This window comes from Stegostoma tigrinum, chromosome 22, assembly GCF_030684315.1.
Source record: "Stegostoma tigrinum isolate sSteTig4 chromosome 22, sSteTig4.hap1, whole genome shotgun sequence".
NCBI classification, from domain to species: domain Eukaryota; kingdom Metazoa; phylum Chordata; class Chondrichthyes; order Orectolobiformes; family Stegostomatidae; genus Stegostoma; species Stegostoma tigrinum.
Window position 1 is genome coordinate 22,439,794 of NC_081375.1, and position 27,603 is coordinate 22,467,396.

General features: G+C 41.6%; 1 protein-coding gene across 4 annotated transcripts in view; it reads left to right on the forward strand.

Annotated features, from left to right (window-relative positions):
• The first annotated feature begins 10,845 nt into the window (after positions 1-10,845).
• The window catches only part of tbc1d16 (TBC1 domain family, member 16), a 108,191-nt gene continuing 91,433 nt past the window's right edge, over positions 10,846-27,603 (forward strand). For 3 of the 4 annotated variants that reach the window (XM_048554776.1, XM_048554778.1, XM_048554779.1), the window contains exons 1-2: positions 10,846-11,241; positions 21,540-21,603. The gene's annotated coding sequence lies outside the window, so the exon portion shown is untranslated. The remainder of the gene's footprint in view (positions 11,242-21,539; positions 21,604-27,603) is intronic. The other variant, XM_048554777.1, reaches the window with a different exon arrangement.

Here is a 27,603-nt window from a genome sequence, read left to right on the forward strand (position 1 = left end):
TGGAGAGTGCAGTAGGGTATGCCAGCAGCAGCACCAGGCAAACTTAAAAATGAGGCATCAACTTGGTGAAGCTATCAAACGGACTCCTTGCATGCCAAACAGCATAAGCAGCAAATGACAGGTAGAGCTAAGCAATCACATACCAATGGATCAGATCTTAGCACAACAGCCCTGCCACATCTAGTCATTAACGGTTTGGACAATGAAACAACTCATCCAGGGAGGAAGAAGCTTAACAAATATCCTCCATCCTCAACAGTGGAAGAGTGCAAAATATCAATGCAAAAGACAAGGCAAAAGCATTCACAAAAATCTCCAGGTAGAAGTGTTGAGAGGATGATCAATCTCGGCCTCCTCCAGTGGTCTGTGGCATCACAGAAGACAGTCTTCAGCTAATTCTATTTACTCCATGGGATACCACGGCACTAGATATGGCAGACTATTAGCCCTGACAACGTTCCAGCAATGGCACTGAAAACTGCAGTCCAGAACTTGCCACAACCCTAGCCAAGCTGTACTGGTGCAGCTACAACACTGGATTCTACCCAGTTTGTCCAGTTTACCATAGACCCAGAAAGCTAAGATGTCCGAGCTACTGGAGTTACAGTTACCACGAGTTCCCTCAACTGCAAGGGGTCATCAACAGAATGCTTGTGGCGCTCAGAACTCTACACCATCATTCAGCCAGATTTTTAAACACAAAGGGACTTTACTCCTTTCATGTCCAGCTTGCCTGGGGCTACAGGCAACAATTCCTGCAAGTTTGCACCCGCTACCAAGGGAACAATCATGATGTTTACATTTGGCAAAACTCCCAAGTTCCTTGAAAGTTTACTGTCCTGGCATCATCTCCAAGTTTGGTCATTGAGGCAGAGGCAAAGGAAAGGGCCATCGGCAGCCAAGCTCTATCAAGAAGTTAAACATTCTGTGCAGGGTGTGAAATATCCATTTGCAGCCATGCTAAGTTCACCAGATAATGTAGGCTCTACGAGTCTCTGACAGAATGTCTGGATCCCAAGGAAGGATTATTACCTAACCTCACCTCATTAATCTGTAGTTGGAACAGCTCCCTGGTGATTCCAGCTGGCCACTTGCTCCTCTTGGCATCCATTCTGCACAAGAGGCATCAACATCTCAGGGCACACTCCATGGGCAGCAACTACATGCACCACCCTCCATGAATATTGATATTCTGTTTGTATTAGCTTCATTATGTCATCATAGCATATCTCCAATCCACTTACAGGATGGTTCTGCAATTCAACACTGCACTTCGAAGCACACTGGCACCTTGCATTGCAATGCCGTCACCTAGACACTTTGCGTACTGGGACATGCATCCATCTCATGCATTTAAGCCGGGCGTGTCTTAGGGCTGCTTGTTCACTCTTCTTGCAGGATTATCTTGAAACAGAAACAACAAAAAGAAGTGTGATATTAATAAGGATAGTGAATGAAAAGAAATGTTGGATTCCACATTACAAAAAGTGTAATGGCACTGGAACCTACTGGAGATTTCTGCAGACAGCAGAGTTGTCCCTGATGAACTTGAAAGAAATTACAAAAGCCAGGTTACTTGCATTGGCACATAAACTGGGAGTGAAATTGCCTGCTGAAACTAAGAAGAAAGACACAATCAAAAGTCTAGTACGACATTTGTGTTTAGGAGAAATACAGGTTAGACCAGTTACTCTGTGGTGAAGTATCCACATCAGTTCATTTTGAGTTACAGTGGCACCTTGAGGAAACATAAAGCCACATTGATCATCAAAAAGTTTAACACTTGAAATGTGAGACTTCTTAGGCAGTTTTAACAATTCAATATGAAGATTATTCACATTGCTGGAAAAGACAGTTTAATTACAGATGCATTGCCCCAAGCACAAAATTATGGCATAAGTGTAAAGTTTAAGGAATGCTGACAAAATGCTAGGTTCTACAAAAGGAAAGAAGAAAGAATGAATACAAGTCTTATATGTATGTGTCATACCTTGTGATAAAAGGCATTTTTGATATTACGACTCTTCTAACTCTGGAGGCATGTAAAGATCACGTCTTTTTAGTTTTGTTTGTTTTGTATTGTGGACCAAGTAGAAAAGGGACTGTTTTAAACAAGGAATGTGGAAGCTGTTGTTGCCCTTTTAGTAACTGAAACGCTTTGTGAGTTGTATTTATGCCGTTGCTTTGCTGATGTAATGGGAGGAGATAGTTGAGATGCTATGACATACTAGTTTTGGTTACAGAGCTTGTTTTACCCAGGGATAGGTTATTGGTTGGATTTGAGCAATCAGGACCTGTTGTGGAGGACAGGATTCATCAGCATGAAAACCACTCTCTGAATGGCTCCTTGGCAGGTTGACAGCTTGTGTGTGAACAATATAAGACTACAAGAGACTGCATCTCTTTTATTATTTCTACAGAAGTGTAACCGAAAACTGGAAGACAGAGTCTTTGGTCCTTGTTGCCAATTCCTGCAGATGAGTGAGGTATAGTGTCGCCATAGGCTGAGGCTGTCCAACAAGTGTGCCAGCTGCTGGATTGAGACCTATGACGTGAAGAAGTGAATGGCCATTGTATCCCTGTGGCTGTCAAGATAACACCTGTGCTAAAATTCTATGTAATGTGTTTTTTCAGGGAGCTATCAATGGGATCTCTCAATCCTCAACTCAAAAATATAGCAAGATTGTTACTGGTACAATTTGTGACAAATCACACCATTTCATCATGTTTCTTTGTGACGACGACAGTGTTGTAATCCAGGCAGCAAGCTTTGGCAATATTGCTGACTTCCTTCAGATGCAGAGAGTGTTCACGTGTTGCATTGCGACATCACCAATCTACATACAGTATGCTTTTGCACTTCAATGCTGCTCTTTGAAGCGGCTCCAACCCCAAACTCACCATCAAACCCGCAGACAAGGGTGGCGCAGTGGTAGTATGGCGCACTGACCTCTACATCACCGAGGCCAGACGCCAACTCTCCGACACCACCTCTACTGCCCCCTTGATCATGACCCCACACCCAAGCACCAAACCATCATCTCCAACACCATTCACGACCTCATCACCTCAGGGGATCTCCCACCCACAGCCTCCAACCTCATTGTTCCCCAACCCCGCACGGCCCGTTTCTATCTCCTTCCCAAAATCCACAAACCTTCCTGCCCTGGTCGACCCATTGTCTCAGCCTGCTCCTGCCCCACCGAACTCATCTCCACCTATCTGGACTCCATTTTCTCCCCTTTGGTCCAGGAACTCCCCACCTACGTCCGTGACACCACCCACGCCCTCCACCTCCTCCAGGACTTCCAATTCCCTGGACCCCAACACCTCATATTCACCATGGACGTCCAGTCCCTATACACCTGCATTCCGCATGCAATTGGCCTCAAGGCCCTCCGCTTCTTCCTATCCCGCAGGCCCGACCAGTCCCCCTCCACCGACACTCTCATCCGCCTAGCTGAACTCGTCCTCACCCTCAACAACTTCTCTTTTGACTCCTCCCACTTCCTACAGACTAAGGGGGTGGCCATGGGCACCCGCATGGGCCCCAGCTATGCCTGCCTCTTTGTAGGTTACGTGGAACAGTCCCTCTTCCGCACCTACACAGGCCCCAAACCCCACCTCTTCCTCCGGTACATTGATGACTGTATCGGCGCCGCCTCTTGCTCCCCAGAGGAGCTCGGACAGTTCATCCACTTCACCAACACCTTCCACCCCAACCTTCAGTTCACCTGGGCCATCTCCAGCACATCCCTCACCTTCCTGGACCTCTCAGTCTCCATCTCAGGCAACCAGCTTGTAACTGATGTCCATTTCAAGCCCACCGACTCCCACAGCTACCTAGAATACACCTCCTCCCACCCACCCTCCTGCAAAAATTCCATCCCCTATTCCCAATTCCTCCGCCTCCGCCGCATCTGCTCCCACGATAAGACATTCCACTCGCGCACATCCCAGATGTCCAAGTTCTTCAAGGACCGCAACTTTCCCCCCACAGTGATCGAGAACGCCCTTGACCGCGTCGCCCGTATTTCCCGCAACACATCCCTCACACCCTGCCCCCGCCACAACCGCTCTAAGAGGATCCCCCTCGTTCTCACACACCACCCTACCAACCTCCGGATACAACGCATCATCCTCCGACACTTCTGCCATTTACAATCCGACCCCACCACCCAAGACATTTTTCCATCCCCACCCCTGTCTGCTTTCCGGAGAGACCACTCTCTCCGTGACTCCCTTGGTCGCTCCACACTGCCCTCCAACCCCACCACACCCGGCACCTTCCCCTGCAACCGCAGGAAATGCTACACTTGCCCCCACGCCTCCTCCCTCACCCCTATCGCAGGCCCCAAGATGACATTCCACATTAAGCAGAGGTTCACCTGCACATCTGCCAATGTGGTATACTGCATCCACTGTACCCGGTGTGGCTTCCTCTACATTGGGGAAACCAAGCGGAGGCTTGGAGACCGCTTTGCAGAACACCTCCGCTCAGTTCGCAACAAACAACTGCACCTCCCAGTCGCAAACCATTTCCACTCCCCCTCCCATTCTCTAGATGACATGTCCATCATGGGCCTCCTGCACTGCCACAATGATGCCACCCGAAGGTTGCAGGAACAGCAACGCATATTCCGCCTGGGAACCCTGCAGCCTAATGGTATCAATGTGGACTTCACCAGTTTCAAAATCTCCCCTTCTCCTACTGCATCCCTAAACCAGCCCAGTTCGTCCCCTTCCCCCACTGCACCACACAACCAGCCCAGCTCTTCCCCCCCACCCACTGCATCCCAAAACCAGTCCAACCTGTCTCTGCCTCCCTAACCGGTTCTTCCTCTCACCCATCCCTTCCTCCCACCCCAAGCCGCATCCCCATCTACCTACTAACCTCATCCCACCTCCTTGACCTGTCCGTCTTCCCTGGACTGACCTATCCCCTCCCTACCTCCCCACCTATACTCTCTCCACCTATGTTCTTTACTCGCCATCTTCGGTCCGCCTCCCCCTCTCTCCCTATTTATTCCAGTTCCCTCTCCCCATCCCCCTCTCTGATGAAGGGTCTAGGCCCGAAACGTCAGCTTTTGTGCTCCTGAGACGCTGCTTGGCTTGCTGTGTTCATCCAGCCTCACATTTTATTATCTTTGAAGCGAAACATCACTTATCATTGTAATGCTGCAGCCAGAATTCTTTGCACTCAGGGACATGCATCCAGCTCATGAACTGAACCAGGCAGCTATTCTGGCCCGTTTGCTTGCTGTAAAAGCACTCATGCACTCTAATCCTACCTTGGGACATTGGAGGAGATGGTGAGAGTCAGGATCCTCTCCTCTTGAGGGGTGAGGAGCTGAATGTTGGGCAGCCCACTATCAACCTTGAATCTTTCAACCTATATTGGGCTGTTTTTACTCCTGGAATAAAAAGGTAGCAGCATTAAGGGAGTGAAAGTGAGTGGCACAGCTGTTAATTTTGGTGCAGGTGGGGAGTTGTCCCAAATGAGTGAATAGGCAGTGCAGGTGGCATGCAGGTTTAATGGTGAGCGGGTTTGAGTTGGGTGTCAGACAGCAAGGGAAGATGTTGCAGCATTGGTGAACGAGGCAAAGCATGAATCTTGGTTGTAGAGCAGCAGAGTTAGAATGAATGTGAGATATTGGAGAGAAGATGGTGGCACTTCCAGTGGCAGAATAGAGGTTATTGACCTTCTTCCTTCATCACTCATGCTTTTCTCAGGTGGCTGAGACTGCAGTGTCAGGGTGGCAACCTTGGATGGGTCTGGCATGATCTGGCATCCTGACGTCCACTTTGGGCTTGGGGTTAAATTGACAACCCGTTTCTGAACCAAACCGTACAACAAGACCTCGACATCCCCACCCACAAAACAGAGTACCAAACTTCCCTTTGCTAAGGTTAGGATCCATGCAGGGCAGCTCTAGCCTAAGGTGCATATCTGAGTGCATAACAGCTTTTAAGAGATGGTGTCAGCGCAGGGCTGACAGTCAATTTCTGAATAGCCTGGCAGTGGTGAGTTGTTATAAGAAAATCAAATTGTAAGATGGGGCTAGAATCAAGCAAGAGAAATATCATAGGAACAGGGTAGGTTCCTAGTGAGATATTGCAAGAGAGTTTGATGGGCCTTGCAGCAAGAAAGCCCCCAAAATTACTCAACAAAACTGACAATTAGACAAAACAAAATCTAACATGGGTGTATATTGTTTGTATAAATAACTGATTATATTCATTTGTTCAAGACAACAAAAGTTTGGAATCTTTTATGTCCATCATTGTCTTATCCAGTTCCATTATTGTACTGCTTGAATATAATTAGTTTCTACATGCAACATGAATGAATGACGGAGAAAATTATTTTTAAGATCCTTCCTCATTCTTTGAATGTGAGTATACTGCTAAAATGGTAGAACCAGTTATAATGTTGACTTCTCCATGTCAAACTTCAAGTCACTTCATGACCAGCAATTCACACCTGGAGGCAGAAGTTACCTTGTCAATTTTGAGAGTTTTGGATGATCTTTTTCTCCCTCAATTCATGATTTTGTATTTCTAAATTCCAGGCCCCACAATGTACTACAGTTGTCATACAGTCATAGGGATATACAGCATGGAAACAGACCCTTTGGTCCAGGCAGAACAGACATCCTAACTAAATCTAGTTCCATTTGCCAGTATTTGGCTCATATCCCTCTAAAGCCTTCCTATTTGTACACCCACCCAGATGCCTTTTAAATGTTATAATTGTACCAGTTTTCATCACTTCCCCAACTGCTCATTCCATACATACACTACCCTCTTATGAAAAAGTTACCTCTTAGATCCCTTTTAAATCTTTTCCCTCTCACATTAAACCTATGCCATCTAGTATTTGACTCCCCCACCCCGGGCAAAAGACGTTGTCTATTTATTGTATTCATGCCCCTCATAATTTTATAAACCTCAATACGGTCACCCCTTAGCTTCTGATGCTCCAGGGAAAATGGCCCTAGCCTATCCAGCCTGTCCCTATAGCTCAAACGCTGTAATCCAGGCAAAATCCTTGTAAATCCTTTCTGAACCCTTTCAAGTTTCACAACATCTTCCCTATAGCTGGGAGACCAGAATTACATGCAGTGTTCCAATAGTGGCATAAACAATGTCCTAACAGCTGTACCTGAGGATGAAAAGGTGGTTGTACTTTGAGGCATGAAATTCAATTAAATGGAAGCTGTGAGCTGAAAGTACTTAAAAATCATTCCAATTCAGCTAATTGTTCAGGATTCAGGACAGAGTGCTTTTAATGCATAAATCAACAATCAAATGAATGGACTAAGTTGGCTGGACAGCTGATTCCTGATGCCAACAGTGTGGGTTCAATTCCTACACTGACTGAGGTTGCCAAGAAGTATTCTGCTTCTCAATTTCTCACCTCACTGCACCTGAGAGATTTGCAAGTTAAACCACCACGAGTCATCATCTCTAATCACAAAGTAGTCCCTATAGTCAGGTAAGACTATAGTGACTTTGTTACTATCAAAGTGAAGGAAACATAGATTTTTATTTTACATTCTGTTAAGATCTGAATTGTTTCAGAAAGTCATTTTTGAATAAAGAGAGTGTTTGCTTGAAATAACGTGATTTTACCTCAATGTCTACCAAGCTGCCTGCGCAGATAATAGCTAAGATGCTTGTTGATTTCAGGTTTACAACCCAGAAAGACAGCAAGCGAGAGACCAAGACAGCAGGAGGTTCATTTCGACAGAAACTAGTTCAGTCAAAGAGAAGAGGTCCTTAACAGCAGATACTTTATTAACAGTCATGGCTGTGAAAATATCCTGAGTTGCTTAGAAGAAAACTCCAAAAGCAGAAGGCGGTTGTTCAGGTCATGAGTTTAAGGAACTCATGTCTGGTAGTAAGTGAGCTGATTTAGCAGCCTGTTTAAGGGTCTCAGGAAAAGACCAAAGTAATTGGCATCAAGTGAATTCAGAAATTAGCCAAAAAAAAGTGAATTAAAGATGCACCAAATGAACAAGGATGTTTCGCATGGGACAGACATGACGTCACTGAGGTTTGCATGTCTTTAAAGTTATTGTGGAGGTAAATCTGCAATAAGGTAATTTTAAATATTTTCTACTGCCTTACACAGTTTGTGTTTTCTTTTGCATACAATGAATTTACATGTTGTTTTATTGCAAGGGCATTGTCAGACTCTAGTGAATTCAGTAACTGACCACTATGGGAAACAAAAAGGAAAAATAAAATTTATGATCTGTTAAGTCAAGTTTCACTCTGGGAACAATCTTGTCCAGTACTACCATCACCTAGGATCATAACACCAGAGAATATTTCCTTTTTCTGGGGAACAGCAAAAGTAGAAGCCTGCAATAATAAGGTAGTTACTGTGAAGCCCAAAAGAAACTTATTTACTCAGAGGACAATGAGAATATAGAACTTGATATTGGTGCTGAACTAGGATTTCTAAATCCCTTAGTCCTTCAGATTTCTGAAGCCTTTCCCCATCTAGAAAATAATATATGCCCTCTATTCTTTCTACCAAAATGCCTCATTTGAACTTTGCTTGACCATTTGTTTACCTGGTCAGAAGTCACATGACACTAGGTTATAGTCCAATAAGTTAATTTGGAATCACAAGCTTTCGGAGTGCTGCTTCTTTATCACCTGTTGGAGGAGCAGCACTCCGAAATCTTGTGATTTCAAATAAACCTGTTGGACTATAACCTGGTGTTGTGTGACTTCTGTCCTTGTCTACCCCAGTCCAACAGCGACACCTGCACATCATGTTGATTTACCCAGTGGTGGTTTGGCATTGCTAATCACTGTCAGGGCAGGCCAAGCAAACAGATCACAATCAAAACAGGCCTCAACCAAATCTGCTGTTAGTTATACTGATTCAGAACAATCTCTCGAGACAATATTCCCTCTTCTGTGCTGTATATCATATTGCGATCATTCTTGTGAAGCATCATTGAGACATATTGGTCTGGCGAGTTTTGAGAAGATTTGTAGCTCAGGTTGAGGTTCTGGATGTGAGTTTGCTCGCTGAGCTGGAATATTGGTCCGGGCTGAAAGGTGGCTTAGTGGTTAGCACGGCTACCTCACAGTGCCAGGGACCTGGGTTCAATTCCACCTTTGGGGACCGTAAGTGTGGAGTTTGCACATTCTTCTCGTTTCTGTGTGCATTTCCTCTGGGTGCTCCAGTTTCCTCCCACAGTCCAAAGATGTGCAGGCTAGGTAGATTAGCCATGCTAAATTATCCACAGTGTCCAGGACTGAGTAATTTACATTGAGCAGCCATTGGAATGTGGGGGATGGGCCTGGGTTGACTTGTTGGGCTGAATGGCCTGTTTCCACACTGTAGGAATTCCATGAAATGCAAGTTTGAAACAAAAACAAACATTCTTTAAGGAATAGAGATGGTAGGAATTGCTAATGCTGTAGAATCTGAGATAACAAGGTGTAGAGCTGGATGAACACAGCAGGCCAAGATGCATCAGAGGAGCAGGAAAGCTGACGTTTCAGGTCTGGACCCTTCTTCAGAAATGGGGGAGGGGAAAGGGATCCTGAAATAAATACAGAGGATGAGGCAGATGGAAGATGGATAAAGCAGCAGAGAGGTGGAGCGGGGACAGACAGGTCAAGGAGGCAGGGACTGGTAGGTAGGAGGTGGGGGTTGGGGTCAAGGTGGGAGGAGCAGACAGGTGGGAGAAAGGACAGGCAGGTCAGGGAGGCAGGACCAGCTGGGATAGTTTTGGGATGTGGTCAGGGGAGGGGAGACTTTGAAGCTTGTGAAGTCCACATTGACACCGTTGGGCTGCAGTATTCCCATGTGAAATATGAGGTGCTATTCCTGCAACCTTTGAGTGGCATCATCGTGGCACTGCAGGAGGCCAAGGATGGACATGTCGTCCAAGGAGTGGGAGGGAGAGGTGAAGTGGTTCGCGACTGGGAGGTGCAGTCGTTTGTTGCAAACTGAGCGTAGGTGTCCAACAAAGCGGTCTCCAAGCCTGCGCTTGATTTCCCTATGTAGAGGAGGCCACATTGGGAACAGCAGATACAGTACACTACATTAGCAGATGTGCAGGTGAACATCTGCTTAATGTCGAAGGTTTTCTTGGGGTCTGGAATGGGGGTGAGGTGTAGGGCCAGGGGTAGCACTTCTTGTGGTTGCAGGGAAAAGTGCCGGGGTGATGGGGATAGCAGGGAGTGTGGAGCAGACGAGAGAGTCACGAAGAGAGCAGTCCCTCCGGATGGCAGATAAGGGTCGGGAGGGAAAAATGTGGGATCAGATTGCTTAAGGATACTCTTTAAGGGTTATTAGACCCGAAACGTTAATTCTGCTTTTTCTCCGATGATGCTGCCAGACCTGTTGAGTTTCTCCAGCAATCTCTGTTTTTGTTTCAGATTGCCAGCATCCGCAGTTCTTCGTATGTTGTTGCTGGATCCTGTAAAAGCGGCCAATCATTGAATGGGAATCTAAACTATGCTGCGTTCATCGAGCTCCACACCTTGTTATCTCAGACTCCAGCATCGGCATTTCCTACTATATCTAAATTAAACTTACGTTGAGTTTTCCCATTTCCCTGTCTTGAATAACAATTAAATGATTGATATTTAAGTGTGGAAAGTATTATGGCTCGACAATGCAAATAATTTCCTTGCCCGTCCGCCATGTTTTCGGTTGCTAAGAAACGACAACAACAACTCGACAGCCGGCGTAGTCACGTGTTGGGCTGTACCACATTCTGAGAAAGGGTGCGTTTGTGCTTGGATTGCAATGGGAGTTCATGGACGGTGATGCACTGACACCCCTCCGGGGGATGTGGATCGGTCCGCCGGCCACCACGGTGAGAGACTGGATGGTCAGTTGTCAGCTCAAAAATGACATGAAAAAGCAGCCATAATTTATTGGTGCTGCTTTTTGATTAATGTCTGCAAGTTGGCTGTCAAAAAGTGGGTTTCTTGGCAGATCCCAGTTTGCCCGGAGGCGGACAGCCATGGCCGTGTTGCTGTGACTTAGCTCCTGGCGGCCGGTTCTCTTCATTCCTAGTTTCCGATCCAAGATCGGCCTCGCTCACAATGAACCGGAACCTTTTCCTCTTCTGCTCAGTGTTTCTCCAGGTTCACCGTGTCCCACAATAGCTGGAAAAAGGATTGCAGCTGTACACGACTTTCAGTCCTAATGTAGCCTTTGGAAGGTGCCTTGAGTCAGCCACATTAAGCTTTAAGAGGGTAACGCCTTCTATTTTTCATTTCAAGTTACGTTTCATTGTGAAGGTATTTGAAGTTGTACATTCCCATCAAAATGTTCTGTACTTAATGCTTGGGGTCTTTCTTAAAAGTCGCACTTTTGTCCATTGGGGAGGTCAGCAGTAAGGGCTTTGACCACTTCAGAGAAGAAGAACAGAGACAGTTTTATTGATATTGACCAACATGCTATCTGCATGTATTGACTAAAAAAAAATCATAGTTTCCTCATAATGGAAGGCACTGACTATTGTCGAGTGTAGCCCAGACATCCGTTCAACATTCCGTCACCTATAAATACATTAGACCTCTGCGTCTGGACAATAGATTTTGACAAGTGACTTTACCTGCATCTGGAATAAGTCATCATGATTTTAAGAAAAGAACAACAATTTTGAATTGTATGTATTGGGGAAGAGAAAGTCATTTGAGGTTGGTGAAGACATTTGTGAACAAAATTTAGTACAGACAAGATGTAGACAGTGACATTTGAATGAGTTGGAGTTTGTGTAAGTTGGAATTTGGAAGAGTGGCGAAGAGATTTTTGGAAAAGCCGAGACCTGAAATAACACACGTGTGATGGTGAAACTAAGTAATTCACATGATCAATTGAATTTGGAGTTTGAAGCTAGTTCCAGATCCAAATAGAACTCAGATTGTGCACAAGTGGTTTCGACTGAAGAAGCAAGTTAGTGTTAGATTTGGGGGGAGTTATGCCTTAGCTACAAGTTGATTTCAAATGTCTGTGTGATAACACTGAAGCACCTGAGGAATCAAGATTGACAGTGCAAAGATGAAGCTGGATATTGTCATCATACTTATGGAAATTGCTAGGACTCTTCAGACAACTGGACTGATGGGCATGACAGTGAAGAAAAGAAAGGTGTCATGATTGGACCCTGGAGATAACCTACTGTTGTTGATATGGGGTGAGAAGGATGGTCATGTTTGAATCTGTGCTGATTGTATTGAAAAGCATACGGAAGGTAGAAGCACATGTTCCCACAACTACAGCATGCAGAAAAGAATAGATGTGAGTGGAATGAGAAAGAGCTTGTATTCTATTAAATCCCATATTTTGATGATGTCTGAAATTATTTTATAGCCAATCAAATACTTTTGAAAAATTGCCACTATTGTATTGTAAGCCAGATACTCTCTTAGCACTTTTGTTGTTGGATAAGTATTCAATTAAACACTGAGAAATCATCTACTATTCTTCAAATAGTACTATAGAGTCTTGTACATCTACCTGAGAGGAAAAATTGAGTTTTGGTTTAACTTAACTCTGCAGTAGAAAATGAGACTATTTGGTTCATTGTGTCAGTTTCAGCTCCTGAAAGAGCTACCCAGCTAGACTCATTCTCTCGCCCTATCTCCATAGACCTCTAAATTCATCACTTTCAAATATATATAGAGCTCTCTTTTGAAACTTCCTTTGAAATCAATCTTCACCACCCTCCCAGGCAGCGCATTCCAAATTCTAACAGCCATCTGAGTCAAGAAGTTTCTCCTCATCTCACTCCTCCTCTCTTGCTGACAATCTTGAAACTGCGACCCCTAAAACTGAGCATTTTGGAAGTACTAGGGCTAAATGTCGAACGTCCATGAAGACAAGCAGAGGTTGTACATCACATTCAAGAAATTGCATGTCCTCTTTGTTGGAGAAAGGGATTGAAACAGTTCAAATTGCTAGTCTGGGAAAGACAGTGACACATATTACATTGGTCACAGCTGAAGATGCCTAGGGTAGAATGTGCTGTGGTCTGAGAGATTTAAGCCTGAAATAATAATAGGGAGAGGAGCTGGCAGGAGTTCAGAGTTAGAAAAAAAAAGTGGAATATATTATCCTTTGATATGTAACTTTGACTATTCAATCACATTATTTCAATTATAATGTTTAAGATTGCAGTTTATGGCTCTATTGGAGACTATCAGATTTCACCCATATAACAAATTCAGACTTGCCACCCAGAAATTACTATCAGCACATTTTTGGCTCTTCCTTTATTCCAGCCTTGTGTATTTGTTTCTGCAACCATGACATACTACTACTGTATTACACACCTCATTTCGGAAGGAAAAGACTTTGTAAAGGTCTGAAGGTAGAGAATCATATTTGCTCTTGATCATTTTGGAACATGTACAGTTTTGAAGTGATTTTATGTACTGCATTCTTCATCCTTAAAATTTTATAATCCACCTGCTGCAAGGACAGAAGTCAGTTGTACTTTATACCGAAAGCTTTTAATCATGGCACAAGTTTGAAGTTTTTTTATGAAATTGGTAACTATTTTGCACGTTACATCTGATAAAACAGTTAACTTGTTGTCAAGTTTCCATAATTTTCTTTGAAGAATGTGGTTTGTCGTGGTTAAAATTTCCTTTTCAATGTTTGTCGATGTATATATTCCTTGCATAACCATCTCCAATAATTTATGTAGAACATGGTATTCTATTGTTAATCCTGAGTTTATATTCAGTATTTTAAAAATATTTAATTGCTTCACTTCAGGAATATCAGAGTAGGAATAGGCCATTCAGCCCCTCATGCCTGTTATCACTCAGTGAGATCATAGCTGAAATTTTTGGCCTAATTCCATATACCTGTCTTTGGCCTGGATCCTTAATACCTTTTGCTTAACAAAATTTTTTATCTATCTTTGATTTAAAATGAACAATTAATCCATCATCAGCTGCCATATGTGGATTAGAGTGCAAAATATATACCACCCTTTGTGTTCAGAAATGCTTCCTAACATGTCTTCTGAACAGTCTGGCCCTAATTTTTAGTTTGTGCCACCTAGTTGTAGAATATGCAAGCGGCGCAAGTAGTCCATCTTTATCTACCCTGTCTTTCTGCTGAAGTTTTCATCAGATCATGTCTTAGCCTACTAAATTCTAGAGAAAACAGGCCTAGATTGTAAAATCTGCACTCATATCTTAACCCCTCAAGCTCAGGTATTATTTTGTAAACCTATGTTGTACTTCCTCCAAGGCCAATACATCCTCCCAATGTGCGGTCACTGGATAAGACCATAAGACGTAGGAGCAGAAGTGAGGCCATTCAGCCCATTGAGTCTGCTCCACCATTCAATCATGGCTGATAAATTCCTCAACCCCATTCTCCTGCTTTCTCCCCGTAACCCTTGATCCCCTTGATAATCAAGAACCTATCCATCTCAGTCTTAAATGTACTCAATGATCCGGCCTCCACAGTCTTCTCCATAGATTCTCCACTGTCTGACTGAAGAAGTTTCCCCTTATCTCCATTCTTAAAGGTCTTTCATTTACTGGGCTGTGCTGTCGGGTCTTAGATTCTCCTGCCAATGGAAGCATCCTCCCAACATCCACTTTGTCCTGGCCATTCAGTGTTCTGAAAGTTTCAGTTCGATTCCCCCCCCACCATCGTTCAAAACTCCAATTATTATAGCCCCAGAGTCCTCAAACATTCCTCATTTGTTAAGCTTCCCATTCCTGGGACCATCCTCTGGTCCTCGGGAACCTCCTCTGAAGCCGCTCCAGGGCCAGTTAATCTTTCCTGATCTCCTATTGATACTCCCAAGTGGTATCTAACTGCAGCAAAACTGCATTTTTATACTCTCACCATCTGGATATAAAAGCCAGTGTTCCATTAGTTTTCTTGATTATTTCTGGCTTGTTGCATTTTAAAGTGCTACGCAGTTGAACCCCTAAATCTCTTTGGACATCTACTGTATTTAACTTGATATCATACTTCGTTCTTTGCCATTCCTTCAAAGTATCTCCAGTGGATAGTTGGTGATAGTTTGCAAGTTTTCAGCATATTTGATAATTGCTGCAGCAATTAATATTTCCAGAGAATGCCCATACACAGAGCGTTCAGGTTCTGTGTTGGAATATTATAGGCTGACATCCTAGGAGATTTAGTGAAGGATTTGTGAATCTTATGATGCATGTTGAGGATGTATTTTATTCTAAAATAATATTTTCATTCTCATAAGTTCCTGATTACTTATAGGCAAAAATTTTGAAGGCTTGCAGTTTAAAGGGGTCACTTTATAACTTGAATGAAGATATATGAGGCAGGTGATAACTGAAACTCATATCCTAACTATACTGAGTGATAATTTTATAATGATTGGTGATTATGATGTGGATCGTGCTGCCTGTAACGCCAGGTGCAGATTCCACTTGCATTGCTGATCTGTCATTTTATCATTGATTGTTGCTAAGGCAGCGACTGGCTGCTTAATCCTTTTGGGGCCACAGGGCTAATTTTGTATAATGAGAATCTGAGCAATGTTTGAAATGATTATGTATGATTTCTTAATGTTTAACATATTATAAAAGCTTTGGAAAGTCAAGTAAATGAAACAATAGTCCATGTTTTTGAATTGACTAAATGCAGAGGTAAAAGGAAAAGAATACTTGTTAATCAAGCTTGTACCACAAAAGGAGTCGAAGTAATGCTATAGTGGTAAACAAATATTAATTGGAAAGAAGAATGAGAAATTTCTTCTGACTGAGTCATACCTCACAACTAAATTCCTGACTTAAGCAAAAATTGTTAGACTTGCACTACAGAGCATAGATTAATTTGCCCTCTCTACAGGAAACCATTTCAGTACTCCCGGCCTCTCTTTTTTTCATGCCCTTTTACTTCTAACCCCACTGTGGAGCAAACCTGTACAATTCAGGATGTGTATCATAATTCGATTGCAATCATCTGAATAATTATACTCTGGTAGGAGCTTCTGTTAACTTGACTGTCAGTCCCAAGATTTTTGGCTTTAAGCTTAATTCTTGGCAGTTGAATTTTTTCCTTGGCAGCCTTAACATTTTAGTGTCTAAAATCGGTATTCCCTCTGCCAATGTCAGCGCTAACATGAGTTTACATTTACCCTCAGGCCACAAATACAAGCTGTAAATCCATCTGCAATCCAATCTGCATCTTTTTTGGGTTTTTGTTGGAGTGGGGGCAATAATGTTTTATTTTAATAGTTATGAAGTAATCCCATAGTTTAATCTTCATGGATTCTCTGGGACGTTTTCAAAATGATTTAGAGAGTCAACAGGCAATTGTTAGGTACCTGTCATTAAGTTTCTAACTTGGTTATGAGGAGACATATAAACAGCCTGAATAAAATAGTGTCTTTTTGGCTTGAAGTGCTTTTAATGTCTGAAATTGTAAAACCACTGAAAGATTTAAGCATTTACCTGTAACTAGCCATGCTAATGAATTTATGAAAGTGATCGTTTCTTCAACTCCTTTATTCCTGCAGCACAATAAACTGTTCCATTAATGTACTTTTGATGAATCTTGCATTGTGATGTTAGGAAAGGCAGCAGGGTTTTGTCCAAAGTGGACTGTGAGGCATTCCCACTGTCTGACAATATCACCATCTTCTCTTGTTATAAAGTGTTCCAATGTTTTGACAGAGTGTTGCTGTCTGAAGTTCCAGAAGAAGGATGGGTGCCTCTGTAAAAGAAGCCTTTGATCAAGAGATCAACCTGCTCAGCTGTTTACTTTGAGGGGACCATATAGATTTTTGCATGTCCATATCCTGGAATTCATCAAGTATTTACCTTAATTTGAATGGGTGGTTGCAATCTATTTCATTCTGCAGGAATTATCCAAGGTTACAATATTTTAAGGAACAAACATCTGTGGAAAACAAAAGAAGTTTCTCAACACATCAAGCTCTCTGATTCCTTCGTGCTTCCCTACCCATCACTGCCTGCTGCTATCCTGCTTCTCACCACAATCACTCGATCCATTTTCCTTCTCCTCAGCAACTAAGAAACTGTATGGAAAGAAAGCATTGCACAAAGGTGGAGCAGTTAAGATCTACCTTTATTCAATGTTGGGTGTAATAATCCTTTTGAGGCCAGGATCCTTCCTTCCACTGTCAGGTTATATTTGAATCTTCTCAATGGGCAAGATTAATTCTTTTATGGTGCCTATTTTGATGGTGTATACATGCTTGTTCTTTGTTTTTGCAAGGTTATAACATTACTACAAGGAGGTTATTGTCAGGATATTTATTGTGGACTATCTTTTCGTGACACAGACACCCAAAGACCTAATTTGACTTTTAAAAATCTCTGAATATTGAAATTTGCAATTCAAACAGTACAGTTGTGGTAACTGGAAGTTTTTTTTGTCTACATTAATTTTCATACTTTGCAGGTATACTGGATAGTTTGGAAAACTAAGTTTCAATTAGCAGAAGCAAATCCCATGTTGGCTAATCAGCATTAACATATATTTTATATTACCATGCTCATTATGGCAGAGTAATAATCATGTGGCAAGTGGCCTTAAATAATTAGGCCTAGGAATTTTTATTTTGACAACAAGTTGATGCTGTTTGGATTTCATATTGATGCAGTTTTTACAAATAGCCAATAGTTGCTTAAGTACCCAGTGCATGAATGCACAGGATGGCACTCAACCATAAAACAAGGAGAATCTGCCGTTAAGTCAGGCTCGACTTTGTGCTAAGTTAATTAATCTCTGTTGGTGATGGACTGGTAGCCTAACTTGGACTACAAAGAGATGTTAGCCATGGTCTTGTACTTACCTGTTAGTGGGATTGAGAACAGACTTGCCCTCCACACTGAAATGGCTCACATATATGGATGCTGTTCTGGCTCACTTGATGAATGTCCAGCTTGGCAAGTGTCAGGGCAATCCCAACAGCTTAGAACCTGTGCCAACATAAATCATTATCTTCAAAAGAGAAAAGTACTGGAAAAGTTTGGAGAGGAAATAAATAAACAGTGATGCAGTTTTCTTCTAAAAATTCAACATGTCTTTAGTATTATATATTTTGGAGGCTGCCCTAACAATTAGTAATTATCTGTTGCAGAATACCATTTCCAAGGAAGGAAGAACTGTTTTCTGTGCAATAATTCTAATTGTTGTAAAATTAGTGTGTCCCAGTCACCTTTAATGAGATGCACTATAAAAACAGCTGAGCCTCTGGTCATTAATACCCAGACTAATCCAAGAAATGCTTTATTAGCACTACTACGACATTCTACATGTTCTTCAATCAATACATGATCTCGGTTGTTATTGACAAGCTGCTTTTTTAATTCCAGTATTGATTTTCTTTTAAAGCGAGGCTTCCTACTTGTGATTATGCAGACCCTGTATAAACTATTAAATAAAAGCTCATTGTCACACAGATGGAGTTTGTAGACTTGATCTTAAAATTTACTGACAATGATCTCTGCAAGCTTGTAGGCTTTATTGCTGTGATCTATTGTATTTTAAACTTCAGTATCAGTTTCACTTTATTTCTCGCATCTCCTTGGCCTTTATTTAGAGTTTATTTAATTTGTCACCTCTGTTTTTGATTACTTACTTCGCTATAATTTTCATCTTCAGTTCCATTTTCTTCCCAATGGCTACTAAAATTCCCTTCATTTGTTCTCAGGTGAACGCCCTCTTCTCTCTCATTAACTTTTTTTCTCTTTGATCTTGATTATCTTCACTTTGTAAAGCTTGTGTTGAATCTTGGTTAAACAGTTCTTGGTATAATGTACACTTCTGGCCTCCATATTATAGAAAAGTTATAGAGGTTTTAGTGAGGATGAAAAATATCCATGAGGCTGACATCAGAACTGAGAGCCTGTACTTAGCAGACAAAGCTGAACAGGCTGTAACTATTTTTACTAGAAAGTAGAAGGCTGTGTGCTAACTTGGTAGATGTTTGTAAAAGGACTCGATGGGTTAAGCATAGAGAAAATGTCTTCACCTTTATGAGAAGTCCAAGAGTAAGGCTTGTAAATACAATGTAAAATATAGCAACTGATCGTTTAAGTATTTATTTTACATGAAACAGCATGTTCCTTAAGGAGAGTGGGACAATCCAGAACTCAAGGGTATATGTTTAAGGTGAGAAGAGAAAGATTAAGAAGGACCTAAGGGCTAATTTTTTCATGAAGAGGGTGGTGCTAGAATGGAATGAGCTGACAGAGGAAGTGGTGGAGGTGGGTACAATTACATCATTTAAAAGGCATCTGGATGGGTATATGAGTAGGATGGATTTTCAGGGATATGCGCTGAAAGCTGGCAAATGAGACTTGGTCAGATTGGGATTTCTGGTCAGTGAAGTCGAATTGGTCTGACCTGTCTGTTTCCATGCTGTATGACTCTATGACTTCTTAATAGGCAGAGGACCCATTGTACCCAGCCAGCCAGTGCCTGCAAAACCAAAAACAAAATACATATTCAAAGAGATTTGAAATTTGGACATCACTTGCCTAACAGTGCCAAGTACGCTAATATCTATGCTAACAAAGGTAATTTGTCAAGCTTGTAACAAATCATTTATGCTTGCGAGAAGTGACCTATATTCACATGCAGGGTTCCATTCTTTACAAGCAATAGAATATGCAAACTTGAATTACTTGGGAGCTTGGGGAGTCAATAGCTCTTCGTTAGTTTCTCCATGCCAATGCCTTAGTATGTAAGAGTTTGCTTGTCACTAGTCAGTAACCTTTTCTCCTGCAGTACAAATTATTGTGATAGTTTGAAATTTGGCGTTCTTGCATGTACCAATGAGTACAAGATGAAAAACTTATGCAAAATGTCTCTCTTAACAGCAATGTCTAATGTGTTTATTTAGTAATAGGAAATTGAGAGCCCTTAATCAAATAATTCTAAGTCCTCCATCTTCTTCTTTGCAATACCTTTGAAAAATTACACTTTCCTAGTTGGAACTTCATTTTCTTAGGTTATAAGTTCAGTGCATTGTTTGACTAGTTATTCAAGCTTCCAAGAGGAAACAATTGTAGGCAGTTTTAGCCCCTGAAGCCTGTTGTGCCTTTCAATGAGATTTTATTTGCAATTTAACTCTATAGCTTCTTCCAATTTAGTTCATCTGGCAAAATTATTCCTATTGCATTTCTACTGTAAATTGATTGTATCAAATGTCCTTACTTGTTTTTGTCTAAACCTCCATGATTTTCATTTAATTTGCTTTGGCATTATCACTGAAAGATCTTTTTTATTGGATGCAAACTATAGCTCTCCTGTGTTTCTGTCTTGATGAGAAGATGAATGCATACATGACTTCTGAAGTGATGTAAGGGTTTTTCTCAATTTAAAAACGGAAATCATGGGGCAAACTCTCTGCTGATTGGAATCATACTTGGCTCAAAGGAAGAAGTTTGTTGAAGGTCAGTCATCAAGAGTCAACTCTGCAGGATTTCCTCAGGGTAGTGTCCTAAGACCAACCATTTTCAGTAGCTTCATCAACTTACCTCCATCCTAAGGTCAGAACTGGGATGTTTGCCAGTCATTGTACAATGTTCTGAACCATTTGCAACTCTTCAGATACTGAAGCCAGTCCATGTTAAATGCAACAGTGTCTGGACAATATCCAGGCTAGTGCTGACAAGTGGCAAGTAACACTGGTGCCACAAAAATGCCAGGCTATGACCATCTCCAATAAGAGACAATCTAAGCACTGCTCCTTGACATTCAATTGTGGTACCATCACTGAATCTTCCACTTTCAACTTTCTGGGGTTATCACTGACCAGAAACTCAACTGGCATCACTACATAAACAAAGTGGCTACAAGAGCAAGTCAGAGGCTGGAAATACTGCAACAAATAACTCATCTCCTGACTCCCCAAAGTCTGTCCATCATCGACAAGGCATAAGTAGTTTGCAGGAATAATCCCCTACTTTCCTGGCTTGGTGCAGCTCCAACAACATTCCAGACGCTTGACACTATCCAAGATAAATTAGCTGACTTGTTTGTATTATTTTTCCAGAACGTCCACTACCTCACCACTGATGCTCCGTAGCAGCACTGTGTACTATCTACAAGATGTATAGCAGAAATTCACCAAATATCCTTAGACAATATCTTCCAAACCCATAACCACTTTGATCCAAATGGATAAGGGCAGCAGATTCTTGGGAACACCACCACCTACCAGTCCCCCTCCAAATCACTAACCATTCTGACCTGGAAATATTCCCTCACTGTTACCAGGTCAAAATCCTGGAACTCCCTTCTCAAGGGCATTGTGGGTCTACGTACAGCAGATGGTCTCCAGCAGTTCAAGAAGGCAGCTCACAACAGGGCAACAGGGATGGGCAATAAATGCTGGTTGGCCAGCAACACTACCCCACAAGTGACTAGAAGAAAACAGGACTTTTTGAATTTTAGAATTTGTATTTACTTGGAAGGCTAAATGGTTCTAATGGTTCTCAGATAAAATTGATAGATCTCTGGGAATAAATTTTGACTTCATTCTTTTATCATGTCGTTTTAGGGCCACACCTGAGAGTTTGTTTTCAAGAGGGAGGGAGAAGGCAAAATCAAGAAAGGTATTTAAGGTTAGTCATCTGTAGAATTCTATTTAATGCATGTTAACACTACATACAAGCATGCATGGTAATCTAAGATATATCAAGTTGTTATACACAAGAAGATAACTGTATTTAAACAGAGTTCAAGTCCACACTTCTCGTGAGAGCTTTATTTAGGTTAACCACACTCCACAAAACTGTCACCCCACTGATTACTGGCTCCCCATAGATATTCAGTCAGTTCACACCCAATTAACACATTCATCTCCTGTTCCCTTATTCAGTTAGGCATTCCTTCAGACTATGTCAGATGATGCCACAGGTTCTGAACTCATTTTACATTAAGAGACTGCTATCTACATGAACTTCTTGCTACACTCTGAAGTTCTATCCAATGTCCATCTTCAATCTATTCTGTGCAATTTAAGTAACTCTGTGACATCATTGTAAGGTTACACAGCATTTGCTATGAGCTTTCTGCTTATTTTAATGTTTAATTGACAACTAACATCTATGCTTCAGTCTCCCAAATTAAATTGCTTTCAAGAAAGTAGTCATCTTATATAAATTTGGTGAATGTTATAAACAGGATGTTATAAACAGGAAAGGAATTCATTTCAAAGTGTGTCACTATTACCAATTATGTAGCCAATAAGTTAATCAATGATATTAAAAAAAAAGCTGGAAATGTTCATAAGGTCAAACTGCAACAGAATTCGTGTCTCAAGTCATTATGATGACCGCTGCCTAAAATATTAAATAGCTTCAGGAGTATGATGTAAAAAATGCTAAATTATCAAATAGAACATGAAATGAATATACTGCTGGAATAGTGCTGGAAGTACACAGCAGATGAGGCAGCATCAAACCTGAAATGTTGAAAGGTTGGTTCTGTTTCGCTTCATAGATGCTGCCTGCATTGCAAGTATTTTCAGGTTTTCGTTTTTAATGTTCTGTTTTCCAGCATCTGCAGTATCTTACTTTTATGGGTGCATAAAAAGAAAACAGATGGACAAGGTTTCACTTTTTAAAACTTCTACTGTAACAGACCAACTGTGTTCAAAATAATTCAAGCACTAAATTAGCAGGTGAACAGTATTACAAATAAGAAGGTAAATTTATTGCTTTGAATAAACACGCCACAAAGATATGGCTCACATTGTTACAAACATTGTCATTACATCCCAAACAAATGGTCGACCACATGCACTCTCACAGACTTTCCAACTCAGTTTCAGCTTTATAGGATTTCTCGCTTCCACTCAATCATTTCAGCCCTCAAGTGATATTCCATCCAAACATGTTGCCAGCAGCAAGAATCACTTCTATGAGCACTCTCTCATGACAGCCCTGATTGCACAGAATCCCCAGAGACTTACTTTTCCAACTTTTTGAAATGGTGTGGTGGTTGTTGGCAACACTGAAACAGCAGTAATGGCTCTTGTCCAACCTACAATCCCTTTCCCTTCTTTACTCTTTGATAACACATACAGTGAGACTGTTTTTCTTCTGCTCGCTGTCCAAAGACTGCCAAACACAAAATGTCCAATCAGAGAGAACCTTGCTTATTTCTTTTCTCAATACGTTCTGAACTGCCAAATGAGAAAAACCGGCTGCTCCAAGCTAATTGTAATTAGCCTCCTGTTTACCCTTTAAACCTAGGTGTTCATCCCTTTTGGGAGCCTTGGATAATATGGGTATTTCTTGGAACTTAATGATGTCTTGATCATTAAAGTAATTAACTCTGCTTCAGAATACTCCCCAGCCCACTTTGGTTTCATGGGGACATTGCGCAAAAGAAAATACAAGCTTTTCTCAGCACATGAATCATCTATTTTGAAATAGACGATGAAATGGGTATTGTCTATTTTAAACTGATAGCCATAGCAGGGATTAATTTTTATTTCCCACTGATCCTCAGAAGACTTTGCCCATATTATGCAATAATTGAGGATATTTGTCAAGGGTGATGCCGTTTTATTTGCTTCAGTTGTGTCTGTGACGTTATATGCTCTGAATTGAAGCATTACTCCAGTTTTTTTGTAAGGGCCAAAGCATATCTGAGTGTTGCTTTCTGTATAGTATGCTTCCACACTAGGGAACTCTGTTTTTGGTGATATGTGGCTAAGCACACATTAAATCTGATTCCATGACTGAATTTATGGGTGCATAAGAGGTTGAACTTGTGGCATTGTATGCTATGGGTTGGTTTCAAATTATGTCACTGTCTCTTTGAATTCTGAAGTGTTATTAGCAATATCTGACATCTGAGGTTTGAACTGGTTTGGAAGTGGTTGTGGAAATTCATGCTTCATTGCAACTTTGGACTCACAGGTTGTTCTGTGATAAGTTGGGATGCCATTCAATTGCTGTATTATTTGTTTATAGTTATGTTGCTTAATAAGTGGAAATTTTGCTACAGATTTGGTGACAGTCAAATCATGCTACTTATGATTTTCTAATGCTTGTCCAACATCCAGTTCAGGCTAGGCAGAAATTTCCCAATATTTAACTGAAAGATGCAAAGCATTGACTTAGGTCTGTGATACACAGTCTGCTCCCTGACTACTGACTCCGTTCATCTCCCAGGCAACTATCTGAGACTGAAAGATCACTCAAAATCTTGATGTTCTACTTCAGCTCCTGACCAAATATACATGACATCGCCAAGAATGACAATATGAACTGTACAAGTGCCACCCTCTGCTTGTGCCACAGGCTGGAAAATGTAATTGAATGTGTTTCCAATTTCCACCGTTGTGTCACCTTTGCCTTATCCATCATTGACTCCTCTCCTCCCCCACTTCTCTATCTCCTTTTCTGGTGATATGTTATCAACTAAAGTTCAGTATAAACTCTCACACTTGACAGCTACTTTGACCTACACGTCCTCAAATCCTAATTCTTGTAGGGATTCCTATCAAATCACGTAATTTTCCTGTTGCTTCAGTTCTGATGATGCAACCTGCAGCACGAACACTTCTGACATATCTTTCTTTATTCTTAGTGAAGCTTTCTGTTGCTTGTTATTTTAATTGCCCACCTTGCTCCCATTCTGACCTTTCTATCCAAGGCCTGTTACAATGTTCCAGGGAAGATCAACACACACTCAAGAACACTATCTTTCATCTCAACACTCTACATTGAGTTCAACAACTTTAGATCATAGCCTCTGCTTCCATCTTAATTTTTTTTCTTCTTTTTGCTGCCTTGTGCCTTTATATCCCTTCATGTTTCATTACAACGGCTGCAACATAGCCATTCAAACCTCATCTGGGCACAATCTTTGTTTCAATAATTTATCAATTATCATGGTTTTTAGCGTTTGCATATTAAGTATTTTATTAATGAATTTACCTACTCTCTATCTTGTTGTGATATAATAGAAATTCCCTTTATCCATCCTGATAAAAACTCTTACGTATCAGTCTTCCTTCTGTTCCGATGAAAGGTTGTTGAACTGAAGTTTTAACTTTGTTTCTCTGCAGGTGCGTGAATTGCTGAGAATTTCTAACTTTTTTGTTTTACTTCCAATGTTTTTCTACCCTCCCCTCCATTCAAGGCACCAAACAAACCTTCCACATTGACAGAGGTTCACCTGCACATCCGTCAATGTGGTCTATTGTATCTACTGCTCCCAATGTGGCTTCCTCTACATCGGTGAGACCAAGTGGAGGCTCAGAGACTGTTTTGTAGAACACTTGCGCTCTGTTCGCAACAAACAACAACACTTTCTGGTCGCAAATCATTTCAACTCTCCCTCCCACTTCCTGGGTGACGTGTCCATTCTCGACCTCATCCAGTGTCACAATGATGCCACCCAGAAACTGGAGGAGCAGCACCTCATAGGGAACTCTGTTTCTGGTGATATGTGGCTAAGCACACATTAAATCTGATTCCATGACTGAATTTATGGGTGCATAAGAGGTTGAACTTGTGGCATTGTATGCTATGGGTTGGTTTCAAATTATGTCACTGTCTCTTTGAATTCTGAAGTGTTATTAGCAATATCTGACATCTGAGGTTTGAACTGGTTCAATTTCCTGATTAAATCAAAAATTCAGTCACTGGTAATCTGCTGGAGATCCATGAAGTTGTCAGTCTACTGACTGTGACATGTCTAGCAACAGATCGCTTTTTTTCTTTTATTTCAGATGACAAAACTCTTTACTAAGGAAAAGACTTCAGATTGTAAGATTCATTCTGTCCTCCCTTTATAAGATATTGGCTCAAATTTTGCTGTAGTAATTACAGCAAAACTGCTAGTATATATCACCATTACTCCTCTGAAGCTATTAGCAACTTCTAGAGGCCATGCTTGCTGAACTTTCAAAGTAGCTGAGAGTAATTCTATGCTTCTTTAGAAGATGAGTTGCAAGCATTTTCCGTAGAATGCAATCTATGGGAAATCAGTGACTCGCAAGAACTTTCACTCTTGCATCTATGGCAAAATTTCTGAAAAATTTACATTTTGTTATCTTGTTGATTGACATGTAACAAGGCGTTAAATCTATAAATTCATAAGTACTGCTGGAAAAACCCATTGGTCCTGAAATATTAATTTTATTTTCAAATATCAAATTTCTCCATTGCAGTATTCCATACTTTAGTTTCAAGTTGCCCTTTTAACTTTAATCTTAAAGTGCTGTGTCAATTCTAATAATTTATTTTGCTTTCCATAAAAATGAAAATTCTAATGAAGGGATTCTGTGGTTTCATTTCCTGGATTGCTGTCTGGGTGCATATTTCAGTGCGCTTGGTGATCAAGTAGCCTTGGTGGCAATTGATCTCTAATTTGGAACGAGGAAAGATCACACTATGGAGATTGGGGGAAGGTGACGGCTTAGTGGTATTTTCAATGGACTATTAACCCTAGGGAGTTTTTGAGAAGATTTGTAGCTCAGGTTGAGGTTCTGGATGTAAGTTTGCTTGCTGAGCTGGAAGGTTCGTTTTCAGACGTTTCGTCACCATACTAGGTAACATCATCAGTGAGCCTCCAATGAAGCGCTGGTGTTATGTCCTGCTTTCTATTTATCTGGTTAGGTTTCCTTGGGTTGGTGATGTCGTTTCCTACATTGGTGATTTCATTTCCTGTTCTTTTTCTTAGAGGGTGGTAGATGGGCTCCAAATCAATGTGTTTGTTGATGGAGTTCCAGTTGGAATGCCATGCTTCTAGGAATTCTCGTGCGTGTCTCTGTTTAGCTTGTCCTAGGATGGATGTGTTGTCCCAATCAAAGTGGTGCTCTTCCTCATTGGTATGTAAGGATACTAGTGATAGTGGGTCATGTCTTTTTGTGGCTAGTTGATGTTCATGTGTCCTGGTGGCTAGCTTTCTGCCTGTTTGTCCAATGTAGTGTTTGAGGGCAGAGGTGCAGGAAACCAAGAGATGTGGTTGAGAGCATTTCAAACCACCAAAGTAGGCAAGTTATGGTCCTTGAAATAAGAGTACGTCTCAGACGTTCAGGAGTGGAATGCTCCATCTTGGGAGCTCACGTGGTGGAGGCAGTGGAATTGGGAGTAGGGGATAGTATTTGTGCAGGCAGGTGGGTGAGAGGAAGTGGGCTTGAAATTGATGTTGATTTTGAGTTGGCCACCAGTGATGGACAGAGAGAGGTCAAGTAAGGAGAGAGAGGTATCAGAGATGGTCCAGGTGAATTTGAGGTTGGGGTGAAAGGTGTTAGTAAAGTTGATGAACTGTTCAAACTCCTCTTGGGAGCACGAGGCTGCATCAATACAGTCATCGATTAGTAGAGATGGGGATAGTACCAGAGTAGCAGCGGAAGAGGGACTGTTCCACATACCAACGTTGCTCCCAACTGCCCTTAGCTTTTTTCTAAAAGGTGAGTCATGTAAGTTGGTAAAGGAACATCTCTCATAGGCATGTTGAGCAAGGGAGATATGTCTCTCAGGCAAAGTGTACAGTGAAAACAGAGTTGGAGACAAATGGTGCAACATGAATACAGTGCATAATCTATACTGGTCTTTCAGTGAGATGCAGTTTTTTTGGCTCGACATTCTATCGGCTTG